The sequence below is a fragment of the Rhamphochromis longiceps genome, linkage group LG4 (genome assembly GCF_057381845.1).
Source record: "Rhamphochromis longiceps isolate RC_006_pf linkage group LG4, R_longiceps_female_GT1.1, whole genome shotgun sequence".
NCBI classification, from domain to species: domain Eukaryota; kingdom Metazoa; phylum Chordata; class Actinopteri; order Cichliformes; family Cichlidae; genus Rhamphochromis; species Rhamphochromis longiceps.
This window is the reverse complement of record NC_140560.1, coordinates 30,124,343-30,138,679: the sequence shown is the minus strand read 5'-3', so window position 1 is coordinate 30,138,679 and position 14,337 is coordinate 30,124,343. Positions and strand designations below refer to the sequence as shown.

Here is a 14,337-nt window from a genome sequence, read left to right as displayed (position 1 = left end):
AATTAGTTTTATATGTCAGACATAAGTTACAAAAGTTAAATAGTAAAAAATAAATTACACTGCTTACAATATGGATTCCTGGATACATGCATTTTTTAAAATCCTGCAGATTTCATTTAAGAAAAATAAATATGAAGGCAAATATATCAGACACAAAAACATAAAAGCACCAACAAATAATCCAGAAAGATAACAGTGTGGTTAAATAGTAGATAGCTTTAAATTCATAGACACAATAAATTTAAGTAATCAGTTCACTGTAGTTTCGTTTATATACCACCATTTCATTGTCTGAAAGCATTTTATCTTGTAAAGGTAAACAATTTCCAAATATTAGCATGAACACCAGCCATGAGATCCACTGTGAGTAATCTGACTCCAATGGTGGGGGGGAAGAACTCCCTTGAAGAGACCCTTGGCACAACCAGGTTTTGGTAGGGGGAGCCATCTGCCATGAGTAGAGTTGAAAGACAGGAACAAAGGTTAATGACATGCAAATAGTGGCAAATAGATGGGTAGTCAAAAGAGAAGAGTGAAAGACAAGCTCTCATTGCATCATGGGAAGTCCCCCTATAGCAGTACACTTAAAGGGTGTTCTACAGTAGAGCTTAAGGCTCTGACTCCCAATAAACAGTATTTGAATAAGAGATTTAGCTTTGAATTTAAATCTCATCATTATGTACATGTTTAGAGTCCACATTAGCAAAACTCCAAAACACTTTTTAAAAATTCACAGCACTATGTTTACAATATCATAACAAATTAAGACATGTATTATATTTTGTGACTCCTCTAACAACTGCAAGGAAACTACATTAGTTCTGACTTTAAGATTAAAAAGCAATGACTTGTACAACAAGCTCAAGTAGACAAATGCAGCAAGTCCCTGAGGGGTTAAGAAGTGTCCATCAACTGTCTGTCTGCGCCTCAGCCTCAAGCTTTTCCTATCCTCTATCAACTCGCCTCCCTTCAAAGTGTCAAGTCGGTAAAAAGTTTCTTTAGACAGTGGAGACTCTACTGAGTGCAGCTATAGCCTAAGGAAGATTTATTAAATTGTAGTCTTTTTTTCTCAAAATTGAAAGTGACAGAAGGAAAAAAAGAAAACAAATTTAACGATCAAAACGATTTGTTACGAGTTTTGTTTGTCTATGGATGTCTGACAGCTGATAAGGAAACGTTGAAGCATTGACGGGAATAAATAAGTTCCAAATGATGAGGAATAGTTTTTGTATATTCATACTGAACACTTAGAGTTTTGTGTATATATAACATACATACACCGACAAGGAGATTATGGCATTGATGGAATACAACTCTGACAGCAGACACAATGTGGTAGGTTATACCTTTAGGTATATAAATATTTGAACAGAGACAACTTTTAAAAAAAATAATTTTGGTTCTGTTTGTTACCACAATGAATTTTAAATGAAACAACTCAGATACAGTTGAAGTGCAGACTTTCAACTTTAATTCAGTGGGTTGAACAAAAAAGGCTGCATTAAATGTGGGGAACTGAAACATTTTTAACACAATCCCTTCATTTCAGGGGCTCAAAAGTAATTGGACAAAATAAATAACTGAAAATAGATTGTTCATTTCTAATACTTGGTTTAAACCCTTTGGTGGCAATGAAGGCCCGAGGTCTTGTTCTCATGTACATCACCAGATGCTGGGTTTCCTCTTTAATGTTCAACCAGGCCTTTCAGTTGCTTTATGTTCGTGGGTCTTTCTGTCTGAAGTCTAGTCTTCAACACATGCTCTTCTGGGTATTCCACTTCTTTGCTTTAAAAAACTCCTGGGTTGCTTTGACTATATGTTTTGGGTCATTGTTCATCTGTATTATGAAATGTTGGCCAATCATTTTCATTGCATTTAGCTGGATTTGAGCAGACGGTATCTCTCTGAACACCTCACAATTCAATCAGCTGCTTCTGTCCTGTGTCACATCATCAAAAAACACTAGTGTCCCAGTACCACTGCTAGCCTTGCATGCCCAAGCCTTTACACTTCCTCCACTGTGTTTTACAGATGATGTGGTATGCTTTGAATCATGAGCTGATATACGCCTTCTCCATACTTTTTTCTTGCCATCATTATGGTAGCGGTTGATCTTGGTTTAATCTGTCTGTGCTGTCTTTTTTAGATGTTTTATTTTGTTGTTTGTTTTTTAGCAAAGTCCAATCTGTTCTTTCTATTCTTGAGGCTTATTAGTGGCTTGCACCTTGCAGTGGACACTCTGTACTTATTTTCATGCAGTCTTCTCTTCATGGTAGACTTGCATTTCAATACGCCTACTTCCTGGAGAGTGTTGTTCACTTGGTTGACTGTTGTAAAGGGGTTTGTCCTTACCCTGGAAATGATTCTGCGTTCATCCACCTCTGTTGTCTTCCATGGATGTCCAAGTCTTTCTGCATTACTGAGTTCATCAGTGCTTTCTTTCTTCCTCAGGATGTACAAAACTTTAGATTTTGCCACTACTAATATTGTAGCAATTTTTTGAATTTTTTTTTTCTGTTTTCACAGCTTAAGGATGGTTTGTATCACCTGCATGGAGCAAAACTTTCCAAATACAAGCACCACATCTCAAATCAACTCCCGGGATACTGATAGTGGACTTCCGGAGGTGCAGAGAAGTACACACCCCCATCACCATCAACGGTGCTGCTGTGGAGAGAGTGAGCAGCTTCCGCTTCCTTGGTGTACATCTGGCTGAGGATCTTACGTGGTCAGTACACATAAACAAAACAGTAAAGAAGGCACAACAGCGCCTCTTCTTTCTCAGGAGACTGAAAAGATTTGGCATGAGCCCTCGCATCCTCAGGACCTTCTATCGCTGTGCCATTGAGAGCATCCTCACTGGATGCATCATCACCTGGTATGGCAACAGCACCGCCTACAACCGCAAAGCTCTCCAGAGAGTAGTACAGTGTTCTGGACGGATAATTGGAGGTGAGCTTCCCTCCCTCCAGGACATCTACAGGAAGCGGTGCCTGAGGAAAGCGGGGAGGATCATCAAGGACTCCAATCACCCCAGCCATAAACTGTTCAGACTACTTCCATCAGGAAGGAGGTTCTGCAGCATCCGGTCCCGCACCAGCAGACTGAGAGACAGCTTTTTCCATCAGGCCATCAGACTGCTGAACACTTCATAGACACCTCACCTTCACTACTGGAACTTCAACATTATGCACACAAGAATTTCACTCACATGTACTGTACCAGTGTACCTGCACATGTGATGTGACAATAAAAGTGATTTGATTTGAATAAAAGTGCTTTCAGTCTACCACTGCAGCCTTTTCCTCCTTGTCATCCCCCTCTGTGTCTGGTTGGTTGGAAAATAGCTGCATTTTCATCTGAAACTTGTAGTCCCAGATGTTCCAATCACTTCAATGGTCACAAGTGTCCAGAATCATTCTTCTAAAAGCACTTGTGAAAAAAATGGATTGCTCTCAGGAGCTCGGTGAATTCCAGTGTGGTACTGTGATAGAATGCCACCTGTGCAACGAGTCCAGTTTTGAAATTCCTTGCTACTAAATATTCCACAGTAAACTGTTGGTGGTACTGGTAACAATAGCAACTCGGCCACGACATGGTCGGTCATATAAAATCAGAGAGCGGGTCAGCGGATGCAGAGGTGCAGAAATCACCAGCTTTCTGCAGAGTCAATCACTACAGATCTCTAAACTTCATGTGGCTTTCAGATTAGCTCAAGAACAGCTCATACATGGGTGACATCAAGCTGTATGCCAGAAGTGAGAGAGACATCTACTCACGGATCCATCTCACCAGGATCTACATTAAGGACATTAGGATGTAGTGTGGTCGAATGGTTGCAAATAGAGGTGAAGTGAGCTGAATGAATGGAACTACCAGTCAGAATAGCAGAAATGCAGAAACACGGGACAACTGCAAGTACCTGGTTATTCCACACGCCAGCAGCAACTATGATAAAGATGTGAAAGGTCAGCCATAGCCAAGTACCTCTAAAAGACGGGGGCTGAGAACCTAGTAATAAGATCCAAGCTATAAATATGTGTGGGTGTTTGAGTGTGAGTGTGCATTTACATCCAAGAGCACTCTAACATTTTGCTATCATATTTTAGTTGAAAATATTTTTTTTCTCCATGTTATTTGATAATTATTTGATATAAATGAACATAATTCTTTGCAGTGCCTCTTAAGATTATCAAGGTTTGTATTAGTGAGTTTTGTAAGAGTCCAGATATTTCATTTTCTGAAATTACACAGAGCATAAGAAGGCCCATCTCTTTACCTAAGTTAAAATAAACCTAGAGGCTCAAGGCCCATTATTCTCTATTTTCTTTGGTCTCATCTGAAACATCAATAGATTTAAGCACTTAGCAAGCCTTTGTCACCAGCTGCTTGTCCTCAGCCCACCAAGTATCCAAGTCTTTGGAAATTAAAACCTTGAAAATTGATAATAGTAGTTTGGAAAAGCTTGAGGAGCTCAAAACGCAGTTATATGCAAACTGAAACATCATCTAACCAGGAGTGTCAAACATAAGACCTTCAATCTGGTCCATTGGAGGACTGAAAAATGTTGAGGAGTGCATACATTTTAGACTCTCAACTGTATTTTCATTAGTTTTACAGCTTTTCCTACTGATAAAGATCTCCCCATGGCCATTCATTTGTTGAATTTGACATATTTATTTTTCACAATTTAAGTCCAAAGAGTTGCACTAACAGATTTCTTTCATTTACTGCAACACCATTTTCTTTGTTCATGAGACATAATGTTGAAATTGCACTTCTTTGCGTAGTTCAAGCTCTTTACATTGACAGTTTCATTGGTCTGGTCTATTTGAGAACAAATTGCATTGTATGAGGCCCACGATGTAAAATTTGTTTGACATCCTCGATCTAAACAGTTAAAAGATTACTGGTTTATGTTTTATTCGTTGACGACATTGGATATTATTAGTTTAGAAATTTCAGTACTTTGTAGTAAGTTGGATTGAGTAAATTGGGATTGGGTGGGATGTGGTATAGCATGGGAAAAAAAATCTAATCTAAGCTGTAAGAGTGAGTAGAATCTTTTTTCGCTTCAATTCATCTTTATCTGCATGGATTTATGCAGCTGTCCCAGCAATTTGCCGGTCTTTATGCTACACCCTGTTATCAGACTTCAAAGACCATGCTGTGTTGCTTATCAAAGTGTTCAGGGTCTATAAAAGCTTATCGTGGTGGGACATCACTTCTGACACCAACAATGTGTGTTTAGGGTGAGATTGGGCTTTTGATTTTAACTAAACCCGTAGCTGATACAGCGCTGATGATGCTTGTTTGTTGTTTTGCAAAACTGATCAAATGTGTCTCAGAATCAAATTGCCATGAGGGAGTATAAGTTATTACTAGTTCTCCTTTGTGATATTTTCTAAGACTGAGCAAGAAATATCTCACTTATAGTTTTGTAAATAAATATTAAACTATATCAGTGTGACAGCCTTGCATGTAAGGGTGACGGAATAACTTTACTCTAAGAGCTGTTTGCTACAATAAATATAATATTGGGTGTTGGGACCATTACTGGTATAAGATAAGTAGTAGTAGAAGTATCCCTACTACCTGAAGAAGAAGCCTCAGATATAATGTACAGCCAGTTAGACTATTTCATTGATTTTTGCTGCCCTTTTACTGAAGCAAAGAAAAATATGAAAAGGTCTGAGGTTTACCAGTACTTAGTAACAGCTAAGGTGTGGTTTATGTAGGGAAATGGAAAAGAAGCCTCTCAAAAGAGGCTTAGAAGCACATCAGGACCTCAATGCTGCCCTGTACCACCGCAATTGTGTGATTATTTAAAGACAAAACTACCCAAATGCAAAACCAAATCTTTATTACAGAGGTTTAAGCCGCAAACAGGAGGTCAAAACAAATGAAACAACATGTAGACATGTAGTAGGAAAAAGGAAAAAGAACAATAGGAAAAGACAAAATTGCAAAAACAAAGGAAAGAATTGCCAAGAGGAAGACTGAGGTAAAATTGTTAGTCCTTGCTGAAACAATCAAGAACTAAATCATTTTGTGCGACAAATACATTTTTCTATTTGACTCTTGTGTATAGTTTGTCTTTATGAATCTCAACCTTGAAGCTGTGCCTGTAATTTACACAAGCTCTCATGGAGCTTGAATGAAGGGAAGCTACGCATCAGCTTCTTCAGTTTGCCATTTTTGTTTCTCAGATATGGCCGTTTTAACACGCTGGGCAAAGGGTGATTTCAACTTGGAAGAACAAGACAGTGAGAGAAAAGCTAGAAGACAGAGCAGAGGGAGATTGATTGGGAGACATACCTTGGCTAATGGAAAAGCCTTCGGATGAGACTGTAATCTGGTTAAAATGTCAGACTGCTTTCAGCCGGGGAGCCTGACGTTTTCCCAATTAAGCAGAGGTGCAAAGGCAGCTTTTCCCTAATTGTTTAACATGTAGTCCAGTGGCTGAATGGCACAACTTACACAGGTATTCAGGAGATCACCATGTGGTGATTGACATAGCCAGCCCTCTGTGATGTCTACTCCATGAACCTCATCAGCCTTCAGGTCAGCACCTGCACAACAAAAGAAGGGCTTGTGGCTCGGCTTAGAATGAAGAGCTTCAGAGGGATAATGAAGCTGTTATCAATAGTGGTGGTTATCAGACATGAGTAGTTTTGAAGGACTTCATTTATCTTCATTATTAGTCTAAATATGTCATTCAGATATTTGCACCTCCCTCTCTGTTGACCATTCAGAATAATTCAAATAAAGAACAAGGGAACTGCTTTCCCTCTTCTTTTTACTGCCTTTTTTGAAGTCCTGCAATATGTCCAGTTTTACTGAGCTACTGCCATAGATCCTTCAGGGCTCTCAGAAGTGAAACATCCAATTTTGGCCAGTCTTGTGTTTGCAGCAGTCCTGCGCTGGAGTGGCTGGTCAGTGCTGAGTTTCACTGTGTTTGGCTAGCTTAATGAAACCTTGATTTCCCAAACTCCCTTTCTGTATGTTTCTTCTCTCATCACTCTGCTCAGAGTCTCTGTGCCTCTGACAGTGCCAGGAGCTGCCATTTGGTTTTGTTTGTAGAGTGCTCATAGCCAACTGAATCAACAAGCTGACTGATTAAAATGAAAATGGGCCCTCACTCTTGGCCCTCTATTTCTGTCTTCTGTTTTCTCTCTGCTCAGCTGTGGGGGCCTTGCTATATACATTTTCCTCTCATGAATAACAGTGATAAACCTCAATATCTACCACTGCCACTTGAAATAAAAAGTTAATGAAACATAAGAATTGTTTGGATGTCAGACTGTGGAAGATGGTGTGTTTCTGGAGAGTTCCAGGACTTCAGGCAATATTTAACTACAGAAATTGCTGACTCAAACATGCAGAAATCTCCTCTTTACCGTTGGTAATGCAATAATAGAACTAGTCAGCATTGTTGGATTTTAGGTTATTCATTAAATGTCAAATATGAGAAGCTTGTTTATGAAGTAATCTATCCTGCTATTTTTTTCTATTTAGGAATTTTGTAGTGATTAAAAAGGTGTGTTAAAATTAAAGTTGATTTAACATAGCGGGGCATCTGAGATGTTGTTATCGCTGCCTCTGCAGAAAAATAACTTACTGGAACTATATATATATGTCGGACTTGTACACGTGCTCAGCTGCACTGAAAATAGGTAAAGTGGCCTTACCTATGTGAAAATGCTTATTTATGATGTTAGGAAAGCAGGTTTTTTTTTTTCAATGATTGCACTTTTATGAATTGAAGCTTCCCTTTTGGAAAAATATGACAGTGGCATATCACCAACTGCTGTGATGCTGCTTTTGAAGTGACAATTGGCTAAGTCTGTTGGAATACGTAAAAAGACTGCAACTGGCCAAGCTAGAGCACTCGATGAGGGATGTCAGACTTTTAGACACACCAGAGAAGACACACAAACTGTGGTCAGCACAAGTGCTACAAAGCAAAAGGGAACATTTGCATTTCATGGCAGATTAGATGTATGTACTCCAGTGGTTTTAACTGACTGTCTTTAAATACTCAACTCTGAGAAGCACAGAGCAAGTTGTTAGGAGACTTGAAAAGACGTGATGAAAAACCAAAAGTCAAATCTATATTTTCTATTTTTGCACAGGCGTCTTTCTCTAACAGGGCTCTATAGGATTATAGCCACTCAGGATCACTCATGTTCAGGCAATCAGAATGATCCTCTTCAATCCTTCAGGGTGCTGCCCTTATAAAAGGACAGCAGCCGCCCACATTTCTTCAGTGACAGCCGACGATACCATGGATAGCTTCATCAGACCACTCTGCAGAGTTCTATTGCGCCTGGCACAGTTGACTGCATGGGCTGCTGGCTGCTGTGCAATGATGCTGAGCGCACCCCTGCTAGTGTCACACAATTTTCTCGGTTATTGGCTCTGCCACAAAGTTTTGTTACACCGCAAAATACACGAAATTCCACATTTTAAATTCTCTGCTGTGAATAAACATCATACCATCATATATGCTTTTGTCAAGACACATACAAGTCTATTTAATACACCTTTTTCATGGCTTCTGTACCACTATGATGTGTTAAAATTAGTTTACATTCTGCAGTGAACTATTGTTACATTAGGGAATTCTGTGTTTTATGTATATGTCAGATACAAATACAAATGCAATTAGACTTTAAATATTCTGCATCAGGACTATAGCTTTTTCTTTTTAGCATGGATAGAGCCAGAAAGCTTTTAAAGGGACTTTTTCTTTACTGCTTCTTTCTCCACATTTTTATATTTCTCAACTAGCCTAAGATCCAATTTCTTACAAAGAAAATTAGCAGCATTAGATCCTGCAGGACTTGCAAATATGATTTTGTCTGGAAAGCTACATTGTGACTGTTGGTAGATCACTTTCTGATAAGATATAAGAAGTTTAAATCAACGTATCCTACGTTTTATATTGCCTACTGTTCAGACAGATATAAAAGCAAACAAGTAGCTTGGAGAACTTCCTGAGTGTAAGAAAGGCTGTAAATTAGCCCTTTCCATGACAGAACTTCTCCTCTGTCGCCCAGTTGGATTGAGCACACACTGTGAGTTTCTGCACTCGTCATGATCACAGACCTTTGTGTGATACCACAGGGCACAATGGGTGACATCCTTAGTAATCAGCGCCTGCTGCCTGTGACAACAGAGCTATATATTCACAGATGACATGTCATGTGGTCACATACTGTGTGTTGATGTGTGCGTTTGATAGCAGGGAGAATAAAGGTGTGAGTCTAGACTCAAGAGAGAGGAGATCGCCGTAGGAGACTGTGAGGCAGTGGTTTACATGCAGAGCTGGTGGTTTGTGTGAATAGCTAATGACGAACAAAGTCATCCACAATTCTTATATGGGATAGGAAGTCCTGGGAATTAGCTAGCACCCTTCCAGATGCATCAAAGCGTGAATGTCTTCTGTTGGCAAACTGTTACAGCACCTCCCACAGTTTGCGCAGATTTCTGTGTGTATGTGTGTGACTGAACCTTTCTTATTTAGGCAAACCCTAATTATATTGCCTGCACCGAGAAAGGTTTGTCTTGGATTTTAAACAATTAAACTGCATATAGACCATGCATATTAATTATGATAATATTTCCTCTCTCTTCGATTTGAGAACTTCCATTCTTACAGCATTGTTTCCCATACTCTTTATCTATTTTCTATCCCGTGCACAGGGATTCAGATAAATCCTTCATTATCATTTTCTGCTTACCTCCGGGTTGTCAGATGCAAATTGATCCTCTCTTTTCTACACTTTTTAATCAACATGAGCCTAAGGGAAAACAATGCCTCCCACAAGGTAAAAGTGTTTGTTTTCAATATGTAGAAATCAATCTGTCTTGCATTGCTGCAGTGTCCATTTGTGGTGGAGAAGCTGCACTATCTGATAGCTTCAGAAGGCTTTGACCCTTTGTTACTGTATATCCCTGAGTGGAATGAAGAAGTTAGCTTTGTTTGAGTGCTGAAGGAGTGCACACACATATTTAGACAAAAATCCACTCACAGACGGGCTCTGTCCTTGAGCGTTTAAGAGAGCATCTCATTGATGGGTGGAAAATTTATTTTTCTTATATGTCTATAGTAGTTTTCAAGCATTATTATTATTATTATTTTTTTTAAAAAGGGTTGCCTTTTTTTTCTTTTTTTTTGCTGCATATATTTGTTATTTATTTAATTTTTTGTTTTTACAAGGTTGTACACCAAATAAATATCCTGTAAGGTTTGCAATGTAATAGAAGAGCTGAACTCAAGGGTGCTACAGAGATTTAATTATGTGAGCAGAATGATCTTGAAAACCAATATATATACTTTTTAAATACACAAGAGGGGTTATAACTCATTTTGTTCATTTCCTCAATTCAAATTATGACATCATCCCCTTTATTGTAGGATGATTGTTTTATACAGATTCCTTTTTTTGTTTATTAACCATTTTTATTTCAAACATAAACACAGAAAAATTAAAAAGAATAAGTGTTTTGACACAAGCATAAAAGCTATTCTATCAATGAAGGCACAATTAATTAGCAAAGGCTTAATGAATAAATGCATTCATTAGGAATGATAGCATTCATGAAGCATGTATCCTCAGACGCGCTGGAGAGAGAAAAGTGTTGCAGACAAAGGTGGGCACAGATTATCTGCTTGTACAATGAGCTTACATCCTCAGAACACTCTGCAGCCATCCTGAACAGGTGTTGTTGCGGATTTCTACAAAGACAGCTTAATGATGCAGTGAAAGCTTATCCATGCTATCACCTACCTTTTTTCCTCCCCACCCTAGTGAAGTTCACCTGCAGTTCTTTTTGGAAAATGAGCATCCTGTCTGTACTGGATCTCTCCAGCATGAGTTTGCCCCAAGCAAACAACAGGGTTTTGTTTGTTCGTACCCTCTTGAAGAACACATAGATGCTTTTTCAAACATAATTTCTCGGTGTCTTTCAAAACTGTTACAAGAGTCTGTGTTGGGAACAAAAATGCCATGTATTCATCCAGTTTCTTCTGCTTAGAATCTCTAATTAACCTAAAATATATGTTTTTGGACTGTAAAGGACCTTAAGTTACAATTTCACAGCCACTAGAGGGCTTTGGCACTTCACCTTATGCATTTGTCATTCAGTGGCTCTTAGTGAAACAGCTAATGTCATTCTCACCTGCTAATATTTTCACTTATATTTCTCTTTTTGTGTCTTTTAACAGTAATACATTCTTGTTCGTGTAACTGTTGCTATATTAACAGAGGATGGTAAGTATTTCTAAACAATGGTACCAGTGCAATTTAAAGTCCAAACCTGAAAGATTGAACCCTGTCTCATTCTCTCCTGTGTGAGCTTTTATGTTCAGCTTTGGTTTGATTTTTTAAGGTCTTTACAGTCCTGCTGTTGTTACGATTAGTCTCATATTTTAGTGCTGTGTTAGCACTGCGGTACATTGAACAGCAGTGCTGCTAATTCAAGTGCATAATTCTCCCACGTCTGGCTATGAAAATGTATAGCGTCTCCGAGCATGAACAGTCATTCTTATGAGATGCAGTCTCAGTTGTTTGACCATTATTGTGATGGGCACGGTTAAGAGATACAGCTGTCAAGAGGCCAAATGGAGAAGCTAAGTTCAATACTAGGTCAGCCTTGAAACAATTCATGGTAAAGTGACAGTGCTGTCATCAGTAGCTGCGTTTCAGTGACACATTGCAGAGAATCATTAGGGAGTCATGGTGAATGTCATATTAGAAATCCTTGTGTGCAAAATTCATTAGTGCTTATTGTTGTTGTTGTCAATGTTTTACCTTCCTCGTGGAGCCATAGTGTCTCCCTGATGACAATAAAATGCCTTGTTCGGACCTGCTAACCTGCTATTAAAAAATAACATTTAGTCAACAATAAGTTCCTTTTCTTTTTGAATCATAGACTGTAGTTCCCAGCAACTCTTCCACATATTGTAGAGTGTTAATGAATACCCTTCTGTCCCCTGCATTTTCAGTTCAAATTATAGGAAAGCAGGCCAACTCTCTTTTCAGTGAAGCTGTACTTAGTTTGTGGTTGTGGAATTAGAAAAGCAAATTTATCCTTTTTTTTGCAGCAGTTAGGGAGCACTGGTAATTAGTTTAATTTGCAACACATTCTAATCCTGATCACGTCTCAAATTTGAGACACAGTGGGTACTGTTTTTGCAGAATAGTGTCACCGGGCCTGTCAACTCACACACGCAATGACTTATATTTAGATGTTTCTGTTTTACTCCCAACATATGTTGCCACTAACGGAGACAATGAAACAAGGGGTTTGAAGATAACCAGAAAGCAATCAACGTTTGGCAGCAGTTGTCAGCCACTGAATGATTTATGTCCGATCGCAGTTCTGGTTTACCTCTCTTCCTGCCAGTCAGCGGCCGGTGTGTTGTTGTGAAGCAGAGGTTCTGCTCGCAGTTTGATTGGAGTGGCGTGGAGCTGCAGCACATGAAAAAAGAGCCGGTGTCACCTTGTCACTCCTGGGCACGCCGCCAAACTGCCGGTGGGGGGGTTGGAGCGGGCATGTTGCCGAGGAGGGATGTGTGTTGAGCACGTTGGTGATGAATCATTGTGCTGCTCAACTCTCTCCTCTACCCCTTCTCTCCCCCAGCCTGTCCCATACCCCACCCTCCACCTCTCCCCATCACTAACACTGTAATTATCCGCCTACAGAGGGTGGGACATCTGCAATAACACTAGAGTTTGATCATTTGTGTGTGTGTTGAAGACCATAGTGACTCACTGCAAAAAGGAGCATGCTGAAGAGGGTAATTTAGGATTGAATCTGTCGTTTTCATAAGTCATTCAGTGAGTTTCGGTCTCTGTATGTCAGAAAGTTGGCAGCAGGTGGACTACATGTTGTCAAGTCGGTTTGGTCGGAGGACCTATGTGGTTCATTTCAAGCTTGCACATTAGAGGCCCAGGACTGCACTTAGTCAAGATCCTGCAGCTGATCCATCTGGGGGTTTATGTGTGGTACATCTGATTAGAGACCGAGGGTCGAATGTGAAGTCACTCAAGATCAAGGCTTGTGCTGAAATAGATGCTCTCATGGTAGCAGGGCTGTCACAACAGCTGAAGCTCTGTGGTGGAGAATAAAGGTGGATGGAGGTGACGCTGGGGGACTCTGGGTTGGTAACACACATGCTCAGTCGCAGCAAATGCTTCTGGTGATCGGAAGTGATTTCCTCATATTTGACCATCCCACATCTGTGTAGAATCAAAGTCAGTGACTCACTGATGAAAAAATAAATATATTTGTTAATATAACAATACAAGTATTTGACTAACTGAAGAGAATATCAAATAAAGTACGCAGTGGATTGTGTATTTGTTGTATTTATTTATAGCTCGACATGTGGAATTATATGTTAAGACATCAACTTGTTGAAGGTTTTCATTAACCTAACACAAATTTCGATGAATTCATAGTGTAGCACATCATATTCTTGTATATTAGCTACCACTAAGCATCCACATAATGAGAGGGCAAACTTGTTATTAATTTTAATAACAAGTGATTCGCTCATTATATTATATTTATAACCAATACTTATAACATTTTTAGAGGGTCTCTCTTTTTGACCTTTATATTAACTTTATATTACAAAAGGTTGTTTAAAAACACAATCTCAACACAAACCTCCCATTGCCTTGCATGCTGTTGAGCTTGAGGTTTCATCATTATGATATAGCGCTTTACTATAATTCCTCCTCTTGGCTTTATTTCTGTGTGTCAAGACAAAAACTGTCTAAACTTTCTGCAACTTTTTTCTTTCTTTTTTTATTTCAAGAGGAAAATTTCAGGCTAAAACTTCCATGGTTCCTACCTCTCCCAGCTGTGGCCCAGCAAGGTCACTGAACTGCACACTAATTATCACCTGAGGGTGCGTAGTCTTCTCAGGGGTCTGGGAACCCCACCCCCAACCCAACCCACTCACAGTTTGAGCATTTAAGGACTTGGAGCAAGTGTTGCATGGGTACACATCTGTGCCTGCTGCATATGTGTTTTTTATGCATAAACTGTAATGTTCACCATTATCGCGCGTGTGAGAGAGACAATGGGTGATCCCTCTCGGATTGTCATGGTAGTGAAGTCTGGTTAAGCACCTCTTAAGACAGCTGCGCTATCTGTCTTGTCTCGGTGGATTTCCTCCCAATTTCTGTGAAATGAGACAATATAAGAGACCAGCCAACATCTCATTTAAAGAGTAATTAGGTTATTCAGAAGGCGGGCGAGGGCGTGCGTTGCATTAATGGTTTAATATGTGCTCTTTGAGATGATGAATATTGAGTC

At 39.4% G+C, this 14,337-nt stretch overlaps 1 long non-coding RNA gene across 3 annotated transcripts in view; it reads left to right on the top strand.

Moving 5' to 3' along the window:
• The window catches only part of LOC146671982 (uncharacterized), a 56,364-nt gene extending 53,049 nt beyond the window's left edge, over nt 1-3,315 (top strand). For all 3 annotated transcript variants that reach the window (XR_014911522.1, XR_014911523.1, XR_014911521.1), the window contains one exon: nt 2,527-3,315. This is a non-coding gene — a long non-coding RNA (uncharacterized LOC146671982). The remainder of the gene's footprint in view (nt 1-2,526) is intronic.
• The last annotated feature ends 11,022 nt before the right edge of the window (nt 3,316-14,337 follow it).